Genomic DNA, 22,550 nt, shown 5'->3' on the forward strand with positions numbered 1-22,550 from the left:
TACAATATAATCTTTTTGCATGGTCACAACTAGAAATAAAGAAAAGAGATAAATAGTTGTGAATGTGTGATAAAGGTTAGAATGAAGAGTAAGAGCATCATCATAGGTCAACCTGGTCAACAAGGAAATATAGCTTCAAAGATGCTAAAAGGTGACAAGGTGGTGAGTCCAGCCTATCAAATAGTGACATGTGGCTCTTGTTGGGAAGTCAACTAGAGATTGGCTAAACGTGGTAGAAAATAATGGAATTAAGTTTCAAATTTGTAGAGTTGGAACAAGGAAATTTGAAGATATGATTTCAGATGGAGTAAAGAAGAATGAGAGGTCTAAATGAAATTAGATATTTTGAATGACCCTAGATAAAGTAGTTAAGAATGTTGTGGCTTTGCCAGTAGAGGCAATTGAAGATTTACATGATTAAAGGCATTAGAGGAAAAAAAAAATTAGTTAAAGGCTCCTACAGTAGTTGCCACCTAGCTGATCTTGCAACCATCTTCTTAATTTTACTCGAATACAAAAAATGTAAAAATGTAACTTTCCAAAAGTATCTCTATATTTTTCCAATAATATATTGAGATGTGTCTCCCATCTGAAGCTTTTTTCAATCCTTCTCTTTATAAGGATTCCCAAGATATGGAAAAGTGGACTAGTAAGGTTAGAGTTTTATGGAAAAAATAGTATTTTCATGATTTCTTAAGAGTCCTTCATAGCATTTTTCTGTATATTACTTTGCAACCAATCTTGATGAATGTTTACGAACTACCTTTGAATCTTAAATAAAGGAATAGTTTAGAAGCCCTTCTTGTGTCAATTTTTCCATTTAAGAAACTAATTTGATATAACTCTTGATTTATTTTTGAATCCCTAAGTTTTGTGTCTTAGTCTTTATCTACAAGCGAGGTTTAGAGTACTCATATAGGTTGCAAGTCATGACATTGTTCTTTCTTTCAAGTTTTTGTTAAATTGTGAATGCTATCATTCCATTTAGCATCTTGTTAAAAGTATATGCTTCTTGTACAATATTGACATATGAATGTTCTAAGATGAATATCATGCCAACCCTTAACTATTCATACATGCTTCATCATGTTAGGCCAAGTTTTAAGTTCATTTTTGAAGAAAAAATAGGCAAAGCATCATAAGGAATTGGCATAGAACTTGAATATTCACTCCTAACCTTGGTTCACCCACTACCTAGGAGTGTTTCCATGTTACTTGAAGTGATAGAATTTTAGAATCCAGTCAATGCACAACTTTTATAGATAACAATTGAGAAAATTAGTTTTTAGTCTTTTCTCCATATTTTCTTTGTTGTTGTTGGTCTGTATAGTAGTAAATTAACCTATTCAAAGGTAAAACAAATAAACATATCTGGAAACTCTAAGCTATGGAAAGTAAGATTAGTGCATATGACTTATGAGAAGAGTGCAAACAAGAAGTAGTTCTGCAAGTTTTAAATACAAAGAGTTGTCCTTCCCTAGAAGGAGAGGTACAATAGCCAAATGAGTCCAAGAGACCCTCATTCATATGAACCCCAAAAAGCCCTATCATTATTTCAAAACAAGTCACTATTCCAAGGAGGAGAATTTTCCAAGAACCAATGGCAAGGTAATTTGCATTCATCCCTTTCAATCAAGGAAGTCCACTAAAATTTTCTCAACATCATGATATTCCTCTAGCTTCTTTGAAAAGTTTACCAAACTTCCCTAGAGAAGGCCAAATGACAACATTCAAGCATTTCAGAGATGTTGCAACATTATGCAATGTGCATCACGTCACCGAGGAATACGTTGATGTGAAGCTGCTTGTAACCTTATTCAAAGGAAAAAATCTATAATGGTTTCAAATACTTGTTGTGGGTTCAATTGATTTCTGGGATGCATTAGGAGATTTCTTGACAGGGTATTTCAAAGATAAGTTTGATTTTTTTTCCCTCATTGAGTAGCTCACAACCATCAAGAGTGCTCCTCATGAGCAAAAGATGGACATCAATTATAGATTTCAAAGAACATGGAGCAAAATACCAAATCTAATAAGGCCTTCAATAGACCATGCTTTTCAATATCATTTGAGAATCTTAAATAGTGATATTTCTATTATGATGCAATCTATGGTGGGTTTTCATTACCACAAGGTTATGACACTGCTATAAGAGTTGCGAATAGTCTTATTCAAGTAGGTAAAATGACCCCTAGGCCTCCAATGCCCATATATCCTTATATCCAACCTAATATACCTCTGTCTATATCACCTTTTAATCCATTGTTGGCTATTCCAAGGCAAGAAGTCATAGCTACAGGCCCTTCACAAGAACTACAAGAGATAAGAAATAGCCAACTTAAGATGGAAAACCTCAAGCTAACTTTTGAGCTAGTAAATATTAAGAAGCAACAATTCCAGGCTAGATATCCATCCCAATCCCAAAATTAGATTTCAAATCAACCTGCCTAGTAGCAATTTCATGGTCAATATCCACCAAATAAACAAAATTTTAACCAAAGACATTTTAGGCCTTTTATCCCTACCCCTCTGAATATTTCCCCTCCTTTAAATATCATTAGAGACATTGTTCCATCTCAAAATAACTTAGCAACAGACTACAACTAGTGTTACCCTTGTAATTAGCAACACAATCAAGCTACATGCTCCAATGGGGTAATTAATCAAGCCTTAATGGTTCAAGGTTCTTCTAGTACACAATCTACATTTGATGTTGAAGTTGAGAAATAACAAGAAGTTCCTCCTATAGAAACTACATTTATGAACTAGCAAGAGGAAGAATATTGTACTGTAAATAGAGATAATGCCCCAAGTGGTATCTATACTAGAGCAAAGAAGAGGGTCCTAGATAATGAAATGGTGACAAGTAAGGATATATCAATTGAGAAACCATCCACACTTCAGGGATAGAGAGAGCAACAAAGAAATCCTCTTGTTGCCCCTCAAGAACATCCACAATAACATGTACATCCTACCATCCCTAAAATTCAATCAAAGGTGCATGCCACTACACCATTTAATATTGTGGAAAACATGAAAAGGATGAGCATCATGATGTCTATGTGGGATTCTTTAGCTATTCTGGGACAAAATATCTTTTTGAAGGAGGAATTGGTGGCAGATATTCCAAATCAAGTTGGTGATGAACCTCACAGGGCTATATTCACAAGCCAAGGAGTTGTTACTCAAGATATAAACATGAAGGGAAATTAGATCCAAGGTAAGGATGTAAAACCTCCATCATTTTATTTTTCATTAATGATGGGAAACAAGTTGGTTCACAATTGCATGGTAGATAGTGGGGCCACAAGCTTTGTTATGCCCATGAAGATAGCATACCAACTAGGTTTAAAGTATGAACCTTTAGAGAAAGGTGTAGTCTAGCTAGGTGGTTCATGTGTTAACACAATGGGTCTCATAAGTTTGACACTCCATGCATGTCCCACCTTTTCTATTCCCTAATATATCTTTGTAATAAATTTGCCTCTATATTTCACCCATTGTTTGTCAAGAGAATTCACATTCAAGATAAGAGGATAATTATCCGTAGATTGGTCAAATATGTTATTTAGGACTAGATATGGAACCAAAGTAACAATTAGGTTTGAGTTACTTACAAAAGACCACATTGAGCCTCACACACCCAATGTGATCAATGTCAATTTTATTGTGCTTGATCAAGAAGAAGACCTTGTTGCCCAAGATACAAATACTCAAGTTGGTAGTATCCGTGATATCTTGTTAGATGAGTGGGCAATAGAAAACACCTTAATAGATGGGACCGATAATATTACAAATGCTGGTCTAGGAAATTATGTCTTCCAAGAGGGTGGGTTAGTAATGCAGAACCTTGTCAAAGACACAACTGATAATTTTGAGCAACAAAATGAGGTTTGGGAATTATACTTTGATGTCTCTAGGAGAAAAAATGGTTCAGGTGGGGGAGAAATGTTGATCTCTCCTTATGGAGATAAATATTATGTAGCTTTCCATTTCAATTTTGCATGCAAAAACAACACAATTGAATATGAGGGGCTAATCCAAGGTTTAGAATTGGCTAGAATGAGGGGTGTCAAATGCATAAAACTATTTGGGGATAGTAAGTTAGTTTTCAACTAGGTGAGAGGTGCACATGACCAAAAATGACAAATTAAAAAGCTACAAACAAAGAGTTTGGGTTATAATTAATTTTTTTTATGCTTTTAATATGGTCGCCATCTCTAGAAGAATAAATCAAAATGCCAATAGATTAACTATTGTAGGAGCACAATTTGATATAGTTAAAAATATTAACAAGAAAGATATACATAAGTATATCAAAGTTGTGGTCAGACCCTCTATATTTGACAATAATGTTAGTTGGTACATTTTTGATAGTGATGAATAGATTTTGAATTTTCTACTTGAACAAGACATGATTTAAACCTCCAATAAACATAAAGTGAGACAAAACTATGGTGATCATATTATATAGCCAAATTCCCATAAACTAACCAAGGGATTGGTTACTCTAGAATACATCTTTAACACAGATGACCAAGTCAAAAGGAATAAAACTAGCTTGTTGGTTCAATAAGAACATTATGAAGACCTTGAGATTTCAGAGGGAAAGAATATAAAATTTGGTAAGTCAATTCATGCTAAAGAAAGGGAATCTTACATTCAACTTCTGCAAGAGTTCAATGATGTTTTTTCTCAGGAATATGCAAATATTAAGGGTTTTGATTGACACCTTCCAAAACACACTATTGATTTAGAAGACAATTCTAAACCCATAAGGTAGAAGCAAAGGGAAATTAACCCAATGATTGAACCCTTAATGCAAAAGGAGGTTTTCAAGCTTATTAAGAGTGGTATAATATTCCCTATCAAGCACATTAGTTGGGTGTGAAATTTGGTTCCTATTAGAAAAAAGAATGGGGAGCTGAGATTATGTGTTGACTTTAGAGACCTTAATAGAGTGTCATTGAAAGATCACCACCCTTTTCCATTTATGGAACAAATGCTCCAATATATTTCAGGTTCTAAGAGGTTTTCACTTCTTGATGGATACTTTTGCTATAATCAAGTTTTAGTCAAGGAGGAAGATCAATTCAGAACTAAATTCACCATGAAGTGGGGTACTATGGCATATAGAAGAATGTCTTTTGGCTTACCAATGTAGGGGAAACTTTTCAAAAGGCCATGAATTTTCAATAATTTGATGTACAAATTTGTGTTGGTCTATCTGGATGATATCACAATTTTCTCCAAGCATGTTGTAGATCACATTGAACATCTTAGGAAAATCTCAAAAAGATGAAGGGAATTTGGTATATCTCTCAATCCAAAGAAATGTGTGTTTGTTGTCCATAAGGGTAAATAATTGGGATATATTGTATCCAAGCCTGGGTATCACTATTGATCTTGAAAAGGTTGTAGCCATTTTGGAGTTTCCTTTGCCACATTATAAAAAGGGATTGTGGAGTTTCATTGGGAGAATGAATTTTGTAAGACATTTTATTGCAGATATTGCTAACTTATTGAAACCATTGACATCAATGCTTAAGATTTTTATTTTTATTTTTTTAAAGCTGGTCAAAAGAACCCAAATGTAGTTTTGGAATAATAAAGGAGACATTATCAACTACTCCTACCTAGGTAAATCCTAATTTTTCAAAAGAATTCATATTGTATGCATATGGTAGTATGGATACAATTTCTATAGTATTGATTCAACAAAATGATCAATGTTTAGAACAATCCATTTCTTTCTTTAGTAAAGGTTTAGAGGGGTATGAACAAAGATATAGCTTAATTGAAAAATATGTCCTTGCTATGGTAAAAAGCCTAAAAAACTTTAGACATTTGGTACCTAACAACAAGGTTCATCTTATGGTAGCTCATCCTAGCATGAAGGAATTTTTATTAAGCAAGGATCTCAATGAGAAAAGGGCTAGTTGGATAACCCAAGTTATGGAATATGATGTAAATATTTAGGTGACCAAGCTAGTTAGAGGGAAAGGCATATGCAAGCAACTAGCAAATGAGAAGCCTCAAACTACAGATGATATAGAAAAAATTATCCTTGCTAATCAATATATCTCTGAATAGGACCAATTAGACAGTTGGCTATAAGAGATGGTTAGTTTTCTACAAACTAGAGAATGTCCTCCATTACTTGATAGGGCCAAGAGAAGGTATTTCAGGTTATAATCTATTGAGAGATTGTTGGAAATATGAATTCTAATTATATTCCTATGGGGGAGTATTGCATAAATGTTACTATGATGATATGTTATATTCATGACTGAGTTTTTCATTGATGTCAACATAGTAGTCTTCTATGGTATCTAACTGAAGAACAGCATAAAGATCAAGTTGGTATGGACAACTAGTTGAGTATTCTAACTATTTGAGGTTATGGAAGATACTTTTGAGTATCTAGTATATGCAATTAATGTCAAAAGAAGAAATGATAAGTCCAAAAGAAGTTATGTAAGTTTTGGTGATGTCTGGTCTGAGATAGAGCTTATAGAGGCATGTTTTGGTAAACTTGTTATATCTCTTAGTAGATTTGTTATAATCAAGGATAAGGATGTGAAGAAAACATGTTGGTGATGACATCGCTAAGTTTTCTTGTCAATATATTATGTGTATGAAAAGATATTCAAGTTGCAAGGCTGAAGATTAATGTTATTTCTAAGTGTAACATGTTCTTAATGTGGTCCTATAATGATTAATTAAGAAGGTCTAACAACTAACTCAGGAAAATTTTTATGGACTTAGTATAAAGAAAGGATATTTTTCTTTATCATGAGGTATAAACAAGATATAGAGAAGTGATTATAAGCAATAGTAATAGCAGAATGTGAAGTTGAGTAGAGCAGAGCAAAAGTGAAGGAAACTTTATTGTTGAGGTTTTGTTGAGTGATCCAAGGTTTATATTTGGATCTTAAGGTTTGTGACTTGGTCTACAAGGTCTAAAAATGATTGGTTTAGCTAACAAATAAAAGGAAAGAAGAACATAATAGTAAATTGCATGTTTGAGTAGTGAGCTCTTCTTGTAGTTGAAATTTCATGTTTGGGAAGTGGGCTCTTCTTGCATACATTATACTACAACTCCTAATAGGGTTGGAATATCCTAACAAGGATTCAAAGTCTCTTAATAGGGACTCATATATACTGAATATAACAAGGTCCATCCTCTAGCAAGGAACTTATATATCAGTATATCATCTTGTGGGCATCATTCCCACTAGGGTTTTCCCTCTAATCAAGGGTTTCCCTAGACAACATATCTAGTGTAATTTTCCATCTGCATCTTATTATGGTTTCTATTTAATTTGGATAAATTTTTAAGTTTTTTTAAAGAAGATAAATATTTTGGATAACTGATTCAATCCCCCCCCTCAGTTATCTTGGTGGACTATTGTTTCTAACAATTGGTATTAGAGCCTCAAGTCCTTGAAGACAAAGTTTAACAACTTTGGGAGATCTATGGTGAGTGTGTTCATGAAAGATAGTTTGAAGTTTGATAGAAAAAATTATGATAGCTGGAAGGAAAAGATGAAGACACATCTATTATGTAATGGGTTCGGGATATTGGATCTTCACAAAATCAGAAAAGATAATCATTGATGAAAAGGATTTGGAAACTTGTACTGAGGTATAAAGATATCTTTTTATGTGTGACATGAGAGCTAGAGAAGCCCTATTAACTGCACTTCTTGAAATTGAATACAATTAGGTAAAACCACTTGCTACTTCGCATTTGATTTGGAAAGCTTTGGAAACTAGTTTTGAAGGTGATGCACATTCTAAGAAATTGAGACCACAAAGTTGGATTTGTGCATTTCAAGATACTAAAATGATGGAAGATGAATCTGTAAGAACATTTGTAGGTAGACTATCATAAATTACTATAGATATCATATCTCAAGGAGGAAACAATGAAAATTATGAGGTTATATGGAAGATATTGAAGATCCTAACACCACCATTTAAGAAAGAAATTCAAATGATACATTTGTTGATATCTTGTACCAAAGATTTCACAAAGGAGACATTTCTTGGAAGACTTGAAGTAGTTGAGAATGAGCTTAGATAGTCTAGAGAATTGACCACAATAGAGAAAGCTTTCAGTGCCTTGAATACTTGACCTAGCTTATCAAGGAGTAGAAGTGCTAGAGGAGATTTTCCTAGTAGCAACATATATGAGAAAGACAAGAAAATTGAAGGAGTAGCCCTTCTAGCAAGAAGAGAAAAATAAGGTAAGAAAATCTTTAAATGTTGGACTTGTGATGAATATGGTAATTATGCATCTAAGTGTCCTAAAATAGAAAAAAAGTATAAATAAAATGACAAACCTAGAAAAGATAGAGTGTTTTTATACAAATGAAGAAAATGATTTTGATGAGCAAGTAGTAATTGTTATTGATGATGAAATTGGATTTGTGGCAATTAAAGAAGAAAGTCCAGAGAAAGTAGCTTTGGTGTCATGAGTTGAAAAGAAATCTAATTGGATAATTAACAATGGTTGTTCATATCATATGACTGGTGATATGAACAAGTTTGTTGACTTTAAAAGTTAGGATGGAGGCATTGTCAGAGTTGGAAACAATGCAACATGCCAAGTTAAAGGTATCAGATCTATAACTCTTGATGGTAAAACTAACATAAGAATGTATATTTTGTTGATGGTTTAAAGTACAATCTTTTGAGTGTTGGACATATATTAGACAAAGGTTATCATTTTTAGTTCATAGAGAAGACATGCATGACCAAAGACAAAGATGGAAAGGTAATTGGAACATGAACCAGATCTAGAGGTAATGTATTTCAATTGAATCCTATTGAAATGTCATGTTTGGTTTCAAAGGTAGATGATAGTTGGTTATGGCATAAGAGATTTTGTCATATAAAATTTGATGGTATTGTGAAGACTAGTAGTATGTTTGCAGTTACAGATTTGCTTAAGATTATAAAACCTACTAACACAATTTGCAAGGAATGTGTGTTGGAAAAGAATAACAAAATTTTTTTTCCCTACAAGAATTTTTCTACTACAAGAAAATTGGAAATTGTACACACAGATCTCAGTGATCCTATGAAGACTAAAGATTCTATGGAGAAATATATTTTATGATTCTAGTTGATGACCTTTCTAGAATGATGTGGTTTGCATTTCTTAAAGAGAAATCTGAGGCATTTGATAAGTTCAAGATATTCAAAAATAGAGTTGAGAATGAATCTAGTATGAAGATTAAATGTTTAAAATTAGATAGAGGAGGAGAATTTACTTCAAATGAGTTTAACATGCTTTGTGAAGAAAATGGAATCAAAAGACAATTATCAACTCCAAGAACCCCTAAATAGAATGGTATTGTACAAAGAAGGAACAAGCCAATTATAGAAGCAACAAGAGCTATGTTAGTAGAGAATGATGTTCCAAGATGTTTTGGAGAGAAGCTGTGAATACAACAGTCTACACTATAGAAGTAGTGTAAGTAAGGAAAGAAACAAACAAGACTACTTATGAATTGTGGTTTGGTTACTTATCTAGAGTTATTTATTTCAAAATTTTTGGGAGTAAGTGTTATATCAAAAGAGATGTTGATATTGGTAAGTTTGATGGTAGAAGTGATAAAGGTATGGTTCTTGTTTATTCATTGAAAAGTAAGGCTTATATATGTTATAATATGAGAACTAAGACTATTATGGAAAGTGCAAATGTGAGAATTGATGAGAAATTTAGTATATAAGAGAGAATAGTTGATCACAATTTAGACAATGATGTTGTTACTAAGCTAAGGAATGATGAAGTATTTCTTGAAACTAATAATGATTTATAGAATGAAGGAGAGACAAGGCAAGAAAAAAGCTCACAACCTCTAGTAGAACCAAGAGTTGAGATAGCAACTCCTACTTCGGGAAATAATATGTTAAAGAATCACCCATCCAACCAGATCATCAGAAGAAAAGATAAAGGTGTGATGAAAAGAAGCAGAGTCAATGAAGAACTATGTTTGATATCTCAAGTTGAGCCTAAGCATGTAGATGAAACATATAAAGATGACTTTTGGAAACAAGCTATGAAAGAGGAATTGGATTAGATAGTAAAGAATGAGAAATGAGATTTGGTCCCTAGACTAGCAAAAAAGAATGTGATAGGAACTAAATGGGTATTTAGGAACAAGATGAATGAGCAAGGTGAAGTTGTACGGAACAAGGAAAGATTGGTATGTAAAGGTTACTCATAGAAAGAAGAAATAGACTATGATGAAACCTATGCTCTAGTGGCTAGAATAGAAGTATTAAGATTATTCTTAGCTTGTACAACACAAAAGAAATTCAAAGTGTATTAGATGGATGTAAAGTCAACATTTGTGAATGAAGAACTTGAAGAAGTGTACATTGAGAAACCTGAAGGTTGTCTTTTGATAGATGATAAGGACATCGTATGTAGATTGAAGAAAGCATTGTATGGCTTAATGAAGGAAGCATATAGAACCTGGTATGCAAGGTTGGAAAAACATTTGACAAAGCTTAGATATAGCAAAGGTATGGAAGATGGTAATCTCTATTGGAAAAAAATCGATGATGGTTTGATGATTTTGGTAATATGTGTTGATGATATCATATTTGGAGGAAATGATGAAGAAAGTGAGAAGTTTGCAGAAGAGATGAAGAAATAATTTGCAATGAGTATGATAGGAGAAATAAAATATTTTCTAGGATTATAGATTGCATAGAATAAAGAAGGAATCTTTATTTCTCAAAATAAGTACGTAAAGGATTTACTGAAAAGGTTTGGTTACATGCAAACCCATTGAAACACCTATGGTAATTGGAGATAAGTTATCTTCAAAGGATGAGACACCTACTGTTGAGTAAAAGAAGTATAGATCTATGATTGGAGGTTTGCAATATCTGACTCGCATAAGGCCAGATATAGCAAATGCAGTTGGAATTGTTGCAAGATTTCAAGCTGATCCTAGACAAGCACATTATGTAATAGTCAAAATGGATATTTTGGATTGTGGTATGAAAGATCTAATGATTTTACCCTAAGTAATCATACTAATGGTGATTGGGTAGGCAGTATGGATGATAGAAAGAGCACCAATGGTGGAGCCTTCTTTCTTGGAGGAAGATTGATTTCTTGGCTAAGCAAGAAGCAGGGTTGTACATCACAAAGTATAGAAATAGTAGAATATGTTGCAGAGCCAAACAATCGTAATCAAGTTGTTTGGATAAAGCAAATGCTAAAGGATATAAAGATAGAAATTAGTGAACTTGTTGTCATACATTTTGACAACACAAGCACAATAAATATGTCTAAGAATCTAGTGTTGCCTTCGAAGACCAAGAGCATTTCTATTAAGTATCACATGTTGAGAGAGGAAGTTACAGAAAATGAAATTAGATTGGAGTATGTGAGCACTAAAGAGAAGATTGAAAATATATTCACTAAGTCTCTTCCCAAAGAGACCTTTGAGTATTTGCAAGGTACACTAGGGGTTATGCCCCTTTTTATATCAGAATAGATGATGCAAGAGTGCATCAGTCTAGTGTAAAAAAACACCATTGTTTGTCTGGATTGAGTGCTAATGCTTCCTATATGGGGGAGTATCTATGATGGAAAAAGTCATCTAGGACTCTTATTGGATGTTATTTTTGAATAATGTCTTTGAACACTTGAGCTAAGTAAGAAGAAATTTTTATAGAGTTTGATGCAGTAAAGTTGGTTGCTGAAACTTTTGACATTGATGTCAATGGAGGAGAAGTTTGGCATGAAAAACATCATGAGAAGATCTTGAGGAAGAACATCATGAGGAAAAATCAAGCAAGAAAAAGTACAACACATTCAAAAGAAGTACGATATAGAATGATAGTTTGAAAAAAAGCTCATTGAGGTATATCAATGGGAGAAAATGATTGATGAAGAGGATTTCAAAAGAAAAGATGAACAATATTTTTTTGTATTCTTGTAACTATATGTTTTTCATCTATGTTGCCATCAATTCTAAAGGGGGAGATTATTGGAAGAATGAATGTTGATGATATTCCTATGGAGGAGTATTGTAGAAATGTTATTATGATAATATGTTACATTCATGACTAAGTTTGTCATTGATGTCAACATAGTAGTCTTTTGTGGTATTTGATAGAAGAACAATGGAAAGATCAAGTTGGTATAGATGGCTAGTTGAGTATTCTAACTATCTACAGTTTTGGGAGGTACTTTTGAGTATCTAATATACATAGTTAATGTTAGAAGAAGAAATGATAAGTTTGGAAGAAGTTATAAAAGTTTTGGCGATATTTATTTTGAGATAGATTTTATAGAGGATGTTTTGGTAAAATTGTTATATCTCTTAGTAGAGTTGTTATTCTAAGAATCAAGGTTGAGAATTTGAAGAAGACATGTTGGTGATGATGTGGATAAGTTCACTCATCAAGATATTATTTGTATAGAAAGATATTCAAGTTTCAAGGAAGAATATTAATGTTATCACTAAATGTAACATGTTCTTAATGTGATCCCATAATGATTAATTGATAAGGTCTAAAAAATGACTTAAGAAATTGTTTTATGGGCTTGGTATAAAGGAAGGACCTTTTTATTTATCATGAGGAATAGACAAGATATGGAGAAGTGATTATAAGTAGTAGTAAGAGTAGAATATGAAGTTGAGTAGAGTAGAGTAGAAGTGAAGGAAATTTCATTGTCGAGGTTTTGCTAAGTGATCTAAGGTTTTATATTTGTATCCAAGGTTCATGACTTGGTCTTCAAGGTTTGATAGTGATTGGTTTGGCTGATAGAAAAAAGGAAAGAAGAACATAACAATAAATTATATGTTTGAGCAATGAGCTCTTCTTGTAGTTGAAATTGCATGTTTGGGTAGTGGGATGTTCTTGCATACATTGTACTACAACTTCTAACAAGGTTGGCACAACTCCTTACAAGGTTAGAATCTCCTAACAAGAATTCAAAGTCTCCTAATAGGGACTCATATGTACTTAATGTTGTACCAAACTCCTAATAGGGTTCATCCTCTAATAAGGAACTTATATATCAATATATCATCTTGTGGGCATCATTCCCATTTGGGTTTTCCCTTTGATCAACGGTTTCCCTAGTTAATATATCTAGTGTAATTGTCCATGTACATCTTATTATGGTTGTTGCTTACATTTTTTGATTGGTTAAGTTAGTTTAATTAAGATTAATACATTTAATTGTTGGATAACTGATCCACCCCCCACCCCATCTCAGTTATCTTGGTGCACTATTGTTTCTAACACAATCTATACCTTACGTAAGTTTTTGGAGCAGTTCCATGATGCAGGAGGTCACTTTTCTCCAAAGACAATATCCTATAAAATTATGAGGGCTAGTTAGTATTGGCCCAACTTGTTTAAAGATACTCATGCTTGGGCAAGAAAAATGCAAGAAATGTGTATTATTTTCTAAAAAGGAAAAGTTGGTTTCCTTACCCCTGCATCCTATTCTAATTGATCAACCATTTTTAAAATGGGGGATAGATTTTGTGGGTCCTATAAATTTGGATTCTAGTGCTGGGCACAAATGGATCCTAACTACCACAAATTTTTTCACACGCTAGACAAAAGCAATAGGTTTGAAGGAGGCCAATGAAACTACTATTTTGAACTTCTATGACGATTTGGTTTGCAGATTTGAAGTTCCTAACTCCATTATATCTAATAATGCTTTAGCATTTTTGGTAGCAAGAATAATTGAATGGGCCTTGAGAAATGTAGTCTACCTCAATACTTCATCAAATTATTATCCCCAAGGCAAAAATTTAGCTAAAAGTACTAATAAAAACTTGTTGAGAATGATGAAAAGAACTTTGGTAGACAACAAACATGATTGGCATTCTAAGTTGAGACTAACCTTATGGCTTGATAGAATCACTCCTAAATGAATTCTTGGAAATTCACCTTATGTTATAGTATACGAAAAACAAGCCAAGCTACTTATTTATGTAGAATTCCTTTCATTAGAGTTGGCTAATAATCTAATGCTTTTTGAAGAGGACGATCCATTAAAGCTGAGGTATGCTAAATTACTAGAGCTAGAAGAAAGGAATAAATCATTACAGATAATGGAGTACCAACATATTTAGACCAAGAGGGTTTTTGACAAGAAATCTAAGTTTATAATTTTTAAGGAAGGAGATTTGGTTATACAATGGGATGTCTTGAAAATCAAACTATGTTACCATAAAAGGTTTGATCACATATGAGCAAGGTCATTCATAATTTTAGAGTGCAATGAGTACAATGCCTACTAGCTATCAACTACGAAGGGAGATGTTTTTCCAATCCATGTGAATGGGATACACCTCAAGCTTTGCTTCAAGGTATGATCTATAGGTCTCTTATTGTATATAGATTTCCTACTTTCATTTTTTCCTAAGTGTTGTTCTAGCATAGGTGTTCTTTAGTTTTAGTTTTCCTACTTTCAATAAAAGGTTTCTAATTTTCCAAAGAGCTAATCAAGCAAAGTATGTTGCACAGATAGTAGTGTAACAATGTCCTCAAATTTATAGCCATTTTTGTAGCCCATTTACAAGCCCAAATGCATACATCTAAACATGAGCACCTAGTTTTGAAGCCCATTATCACACCTAAATTGAATCTATGCCCAATAGACTATTTAAGACTATTGCTTTGATGTATAGCAGGTAGCCATATAGTAGAAGTCGCCAAAAATATTACCAATTTTTATCACTATGCAAATTGGTAGAAATGTTGACCAGTCTCAGATATCCAAGGTGGTAGCCATGACCCACGTTCTTGTATTATTCATAATTTTTGTGCATGCATGAGAGGGATACATAAAAGGTTGGTCTTGATTTACCCCTTATATCCCTAAGTCTTCTAACCCCTTATATTTACATGTTTTATGCTTAATCAAAGTTAAGTTGCGATCTTATGATCACAAGAAGTTATTGCCTAACTATCAAAAGGGTGGTGATGGTATGAAGTAGTCTTCTCAATATTTAAGGGTATGGTTTTTGCACAATCATGGGTGGTCAAGATAACCAAGGGGTCAGAGTGGTGACACAAAAAAAAGACTCTCATCGCATCATTGGAAGATGATAAAGCTTAACCAAAGTTTGGGCCAAGATGCAAAAATTGTTTTGATTGCTCATTCACATGAGTTAATGGTTGAGTTAAAGATTAAGCTATGAGCTTGTGAAATAGTGGGCTGAGTCCTTTTGAAATCTTTTAATAGTTTTAGTGTTGCATGGGTCAACTTTGAAGTGGAATCCATCAAATGAAAGAAGATCAGTTGAATCGATGCATTCCATCAAAGGGCTTCAAAGATTTTAAGTCATGACCATGAGAAAGGTCAATAGGCTATAGTCAAAATAAGTTCATCAAAGGGTTGTTGAGCATCAAGCTAACTAGGGGGTTAGAGAGGCAATCCAATGAAAAGACTCTCATTGCATCATCACAGGAGGATAATGCTTAACTAGAGTTTAGGTTGCGATGCAGCAATTGATTTGATCACTTATTTGCAATAGTTAATAGTTGAGTTAAAGATTAAGTTGTGAGCTTGTGAAAGGGCCAAGGAAGTGAAGGTCAATGTTGGGCACATCAACACAGGTATGAAAGATACAATCATGCTTTAAGCCGCAACAATGAGAAAGGTATTCTTGCAATTAAGTTTATGAAGAGGTTGCGATGTCACAAGCATTTCATGTCACACTCTACTTTAAGTTGCAAAGGGATGACAAAGGTAATTGAATGGCTTCACAACTTTACAAGGTTAGAGGGTTGTTAAGCCCAAACTATGGCAATAGTGCAAAAGGTCATTTTCATGCAATCATAGGGTCACAATGTTAAGAATATGATAGCTAAAACAAGCTTTGACTTCTGCAAGTACTCATGAAAACCTTTGTTCACTTAGTCAAGCAGTTAAGAAGCATAAGAGCAAGGAAGTCATAAACCTAGCAAAATACTCAGCATGAAAGAAATATACGTGATCGCACATTCATGATGTCAAGTGGTAGTCAGTCATAATAAGTCACAATATGGTAAACTTAGTTAACAGATATTCATTCACTTGGTTGCATGGTTAAGCATTGAAAGATATTTTAAAAAATGACTGTGTGGACATATCAAAATGATAAGAGGATGTAGATGATCATTCGGTCATGATATCAAAAAAATGTTAGTGAAGATGAATATCAAAGCAACGATAGAGCATGAAAATAAGGAGATCACAAAGTCACAGGTTGAACTTAACAGTTAGAGAAAAGATGTGCAAAGCCATGAAATGTTAAAATTTAATATTTTTACATGGTCACAACTAGTAACAAAGAAAAGAGATAAATAACTACAAAGGCATGATAAAGGTTAGAATGAAGAGTAAGTGCATCATCGCAAGTCAACCTAGTCAACAAGGAAATATATTTGTGAAGATGCAAAAAGGTGACAAGGTGTTGAGTCTATCCTATCAAATAGTGACACATGAATCTTGTTGGGTAGTCAACTAGAGATTGATTGAAGGTGGTGGGAAATAATGGATTCAAGTTTCAAATTTTTAGAGCTGGAACAAGGAGATGTGGAGATCTAATTTTGGATGGAGTAAAGCAAGAGAGGTCTAGATGAAATCAGATATTTTGAATGGCCCTAGAAAAGATCTAAATTAGTGGAAGTAGTTGAGGATGTTGTGGCTCTATTAGTAGAGTCAATCAAAGGTTTACATGATTAAAGGCATTAGAGGACAAATAGAATTAGTTAAAGGCTCCTACAGTAGTTTCCACCTAGCCGATCTTGCAACCATCTTCTTAGTTTTACCAAATTGCAAAAGGTATAAAAATATAACTTTCTAAAAGTATATTTATATTCTTCCAGTAGTATTTTGACATGTGCCCTCCTATTTGAAGCTTTTTTCAATCCTTCTCTTTATAAGGATTCCCAAGACGTGGAAAAGGGGACTGGTAAGATTGTCTTTTATGCAAAAAATAGTGTTGTGATTTATCAAGAGTCCTTCATAGCATTTTTTGTAGATTACTTTGCAACTAGTCTTGATGAATGTTATGGAACTACCTTTAAAGCTTAAATAAGGGAATAGTTTAGAAGCCCTTCTTGTGTCACTTTTTTCATGTTAGCAACTAATTTGATATTACTCTTGTGATTTATTTTTGAATCCCTCAATTTTGTGTCTCAGTCTTTATCTGCAAGTGAGGTTTGGAGTACTCATATAGGTTGCAAGTCATGACATTGTGCTTTCTTTCAAATTTTTATTAAACTATGAATGTTATCATTCCCTTTAGCATCTTTTTAAAAGTCTATCCTTCTTGTGAAATATTTATGTGTGAATGTTCTAAGATCAATATTGTGCCAACCCTTAACTATTTAGAAATGCTTCATCGTGTTAGGCCAAAAATATTCTCATCTTAATGTTTTGGTGTATCACTTCAAGTTTACTTTTCAGAATTTACATTCATGAAAATCCTTCTATCCCTTTCCCTCCCAAGTTTTAAGTTCATGTTTGAAGGAAAATAGGTGAAGCATCATAAGGAACCAACCTAGAACTTGAAGATTCACTCCTAACCTTGGTACACCCACTACATAGGAACCAACCTAGAACTTGAAGATTCACTCCTAACCTTGGTAAGTTTACTTTTCAGAATTTACATTCATGCAAATCCTTCTATCCCTTTCCCTCCCAAGTTTTAAGTTCATGTTTGAAGGAAAATAGGTGAAGCATCATAAGGAACCAACCTAGAACTTGAAGATTCACTCCTAACCTTGGTACACCCACTACATAGGAGTGTTTCCATGTCTTGAAGTGACTAAATTTTAGAATCCAATTAAGGTGAAAATTTTAGAGATAACATGTAATTTTAAGAATATTTAAAAAACTTTACCTTGGGTGTTATTTCTCCTAGCCTCCCACCTCTAATAGAATGAGTACTCTATGGTGTTCCCATATTACTTGCTAAAACATTGCATATTATTCACATATAAATCTAGAGTGCTCTATATTATAATTAAAAAAATACTTTTACAATATTTAGGTGATTTAATTATATCATTTAAAAAATTGAACAAACAAACCCATGTCTCCTCTTTGCTGAATATCATTGTCATTAAATCATCTATGAGTGTGAAATACCCTCTTCTATATGTATAATAAGTCTTCTCAGAATGTACACATGGATGTGATGACACTCTATCCTAAGTCACCTCATTATCCATCCCATCACATATGTATTGAAAACTTTTAAAAAAATTGAGTGGGCCCTAAAGACTGTAATGATGGATGTGATGATGATGCAGGTGGCATAAGTGGGGATGACATTGGTGGTGTAGGTGATGATAATGGAGTTTTTGTAGACTATGATGAGCCTAAAGGTGCATCAAATTATGGTTAAAGTGCCATAGGTGATGATGTTGGAGATATTGTAGACTCTCACTACCTTAAAGGTGCACGTAATGATGGTCAAGGTAGAGTAGGAGAAGTAGTACCACCTAACTATGAGCCATGCTCAATGATGACATTCATCAATAATGCAACTGCATGAAGAGTTTCTAAATCAATAGACTCCTTTCCAATTTATAGGAGCATAAAATGAGGGATGGTTTTTTGTGTTGCACATCTCCTCTCATGTTGTTGTACCACCCTATGAGCCCCAAGTCTATCTTGTGCAAAGCCTCTCCCTCTACTCTAGAACTCATGAAAATCAAAGTAATTTGGCTTCTCACCAAGGATGAACTCATAGTATAGCTTTCACAAAAAATACAAAGGAGCCTCATTATTATTACATGATGGTAGGTCAAATACCATATACCACATATCCGAAAAAACATGATCTCATCCTAGTATGAGTGCACTAGTGAATAAGAATTTTTTGGCTGTGTGTAATAGGGAGTTTCCAGATATATGATTAGTGCAAAGATCACATATGATATGTTTCTTTATGTCCCAATATTTTACTTTTTGATATGATAATCCATCAGCATAGAATGAATTACACCTATCCCTCCATGGACCCCATTTTGTAACTTGCCTAGACACCTTATTCACATTTTTGGCCATTTGTTTAAGTGTATTTGCAAGGCTTGAGTGGTGAGAAAGTGTAGATGACCACAACCTATTGACCATTTTGGTAATGTGAGAATTATTTAGTACAAGGTGGTTTATGAGGTCCTCTTGTATATAATTTAAATGATGTAATGCTATGCATAGATGATTTATAGGTGGAACTAGTTGTTGAACAAGAACAATGAGTGGAGAGTTTTGTGCCTATGTTGTAGTAGGTGGAGGGTTTTATGTTTGTATCAAATTGGATTGTTTTGTGATTGTGTTATTATGGGAAGAGGGTTTGATTGTGGTGTTTGTGATGGAGGTGGTCTTTCAGCTCTACCTTATTTTCTTGGATTCACTGATGCATCTGATATTAAAATTAAAAATAATAATAATTACAAATCATACAAATTAGAAAAAAACATTACTAACTATAATGGAAAAATACATAAATGAAAAAGAGAATGAACACATACCTATTTTTTAGGGTGTCATGGACAAAAATGCAAAAAAAACAACTAATATCATTACAAACTTGATCAAGGTTTTCCCTCTCACTATCCCCTCCATGTTGTTGTTGTCATTTGAGGGTATAAAAATACCCTCAAACATAGGAAACATAAAATATTTATACTTCTTAAAGCCCAATTAGGTTTTAAGTAATATAAATCTAAAAAAAAAACCTAATCGAGTTTTTAAGTAATATAAATTTAGAATACTTGTTATTTTTAATTATTATGGGAAGGCTTGGATACCAAGCCTAACTTGCATTTGAATTTTGAATAACCCTATTAGGAAATTGAGAATTTTTGTTTCTTTTTCGTTGGGTATCCACTTTTTTTGTACACCAACTTGGTGCACACACCCACAAGGGAAGTTTAACTATTGTACTAGTTCTTGTATTCTGTTGTACTAAATTTTTGTACTATATCATATTGTTTGATACATAGTATTATAATACCAAAAAGTATCACTTGGACATAGTAGGAGTATCATATGATATTGGTGTAGCCAATACTATCATTTTGCCTATTTTATTTTCTCATTTCGGCTTCTAGTTTACATTTTCCATTTCCAAGTTCTTTCACTTTGATTTTCTGGTTATTTAAAAACTCCTAACATTGATTTTGCAAGGTGTTTTTCAGATTTGACTAACCATTTGATGCCCTAACCCTTATTTGTTTTGTAGGGGCCTATTGCTTGATTGCTTGCTAAATAAGAAGGGCTACTAATGTTAGTTGTAGTGCTTCCCAATCTAAAAAATAAAAAAAATTGAGTTTCTTTATTTTATTTTATTTTCATTTGTAGCATATACAAATTGTTTCATTTCATTGGCACTATTTGCTTGGTTTTTCACTACCCTTGTTTTGTTATATTTAGCAGTGAAAAACCCTAAATGTGTGCCCAAATTTTTTGGGAATTAGGTCGAAACCCTAGGCAAGAAATTCACCATAGAAACCCTTACACCTTGTCTTGTTTTGCCCTAGCCTTTGAAAACCTTATAAAGTAATATTTCAAATGCATTTTGGCAGGACACTTTTATGCTAAGTTTTATCCGTGCAAAGATACCTTTATTCATCTTTTTAATAAACCTTGTAAAGTTTGCCTTAATTGCATTTTTTTAATTTGAAAAAAGTCCAAGTTGCAATATCTTTGAAGCACCATAGATCCTTTCAAGATTGAGGGTTAGGGCTTGCCCGCAATATGGAAATGCAAGGTCTTTAAATATTGCGAGCAAGCGCCTTTATGACACATAGCCCCTACTCATGTTCAAACCTTAGTGCACCGCAAAAGTTCTTAGTTGTCAGAAGAAGTCACACCTTTTGCAGAGTTGTCAATGCTCCCCATGCACATTTTGAATTTCCTGTGATGTTATTGGTTGGACTTTTAATGATATTAATACTTTGTATTTCAGATTTTATGATTGTTGATTTAGCAAGCATCAAGGGATGGCGCTTGCCTGCAATATGAAAATGCACAAGTTTTAAGCAATGCAGGAAAGCCCCTTTGTGATGTGTGGCACAGAGTGACATCATGGAGCTGCCTTTCTCAGAGGGTAATAACACCTTGTCATCTATGGCAAATTATCAGGTAAGTGGAATACAAAGGATGTGCCTCATTGGTCTATCCAGCTCACTAAGTATGCAGTCACAGAATATTTTTGATCAATGTAGATTTGAATAAGATCCAAGGTTAGCACTTACCCACAATATGGACTTGCTTAACATTTAAATAATGTGGGCAAGTGGGCATAGTGGGACCAAGACTTAAAAAGAATGTTGAGTCATGCCATGCTGGAAAGGTTAGATGAAGTAAAGTGCGCTCATTAGTGGTAGGTGACAAGTATGCCAAGTTGGAAGCACTGATTTCATGGGCACTAAAACTTTAAATTCTATAGTCAGATTAGTCAGAGCACATCGATTAAAAGATAATATTCTATTGGTCAAGCTAGCTGAGTGGGCCATCAAATAAAAGGTTTTTGGCTCGTCATTGATCTAAGTAAGATCAACAAAGAGCGCTTGCCTGCAATAAGAAGATGCAAGGTTTTTAAATAATGCAGCCAAGCATCCTTTTGACATGTGGCTGGGGGCTCTAAAATTTTTAAAGGCACTTTACTTTTTGAAATAAAGTCATCCGATCTTTGAGAGATTAACGGGTCAAATTCAAATTTGAAATATAACACAAAACTAATGGTTACAGGAATTAATATGACTCAAAGTTTCCTTTGTATGATCTTAATGCACTGGTATAACATGAAAAAACACCATTATTGAAGTACACAATTGCAGATTTTCTCAAAGTGCAGAGATTTCAACAGCTAGGGCATAAAATTTCTCAAGGGTTTCAACAAATTTGCAAAGAAAATTGCAGAGAAAGAAGGGCAAATTTAGCAGGTAACTAACTTGTAACCATAAGAAATCTAGAATTTTTTGTTGTAAGAGTGTGAAATTTTAAAAATGCCTCTATGAAAGGAATTTTCTGGGCAAACTTATTATTTAAAGAGGGTTGTGCATGACGATTTCCTAGAACAATTTCCCTTATTAGTAAATGAAATAACTAAAGGTAGGGAGCTCATTCTTAAGAACCCTAGGGTAGTTATCGATGAGGGTTTCTATGATAGGGAAAACTGGATAAGAGATGCCCAAGTATTTAAGGGAGGTTCTAAATTTTGATTGGCCAAATGACACTGCTTATAATGAGTGGAAAGATAAATTCATTTCTATAGAGTAGATGTTAGAAGATGATAAGGCAGAAGATGATGCAAGTGTAATTGTTACTTTAACAATTGATGATGAAGACATAGAAAATCCCCAAGTTAAAGTAAACTTGCAGGTAACTAAAGAGGACACATCACTTTCAAGCCTCATGGTCACTTATTCCAAGGAATCAGATTGATAGAAGCATCAAATCATTGTACTTTGCCAATTCCAAGGGATGTAATAGAAAGGGGCCCACAAAAGGAATGTTTGATGTATAAGTCTTTTTGTTACTC

Source organism: Cupressus sempervirens, chromosome 11 (assembly GCF_028749045.1).
Source record: "Cupressus sempervirens isolate cs-2001-9-10 chromosome 11, ASM2874904v1, whole genome shotgun sequence".
Taxonomy (NCBI): Eukaryota; Viridiplantae; Streptophyta; class Pinopsida; order Cupressales; family Cupressaceae; genus Cupressus; species Cupressus sempervirens.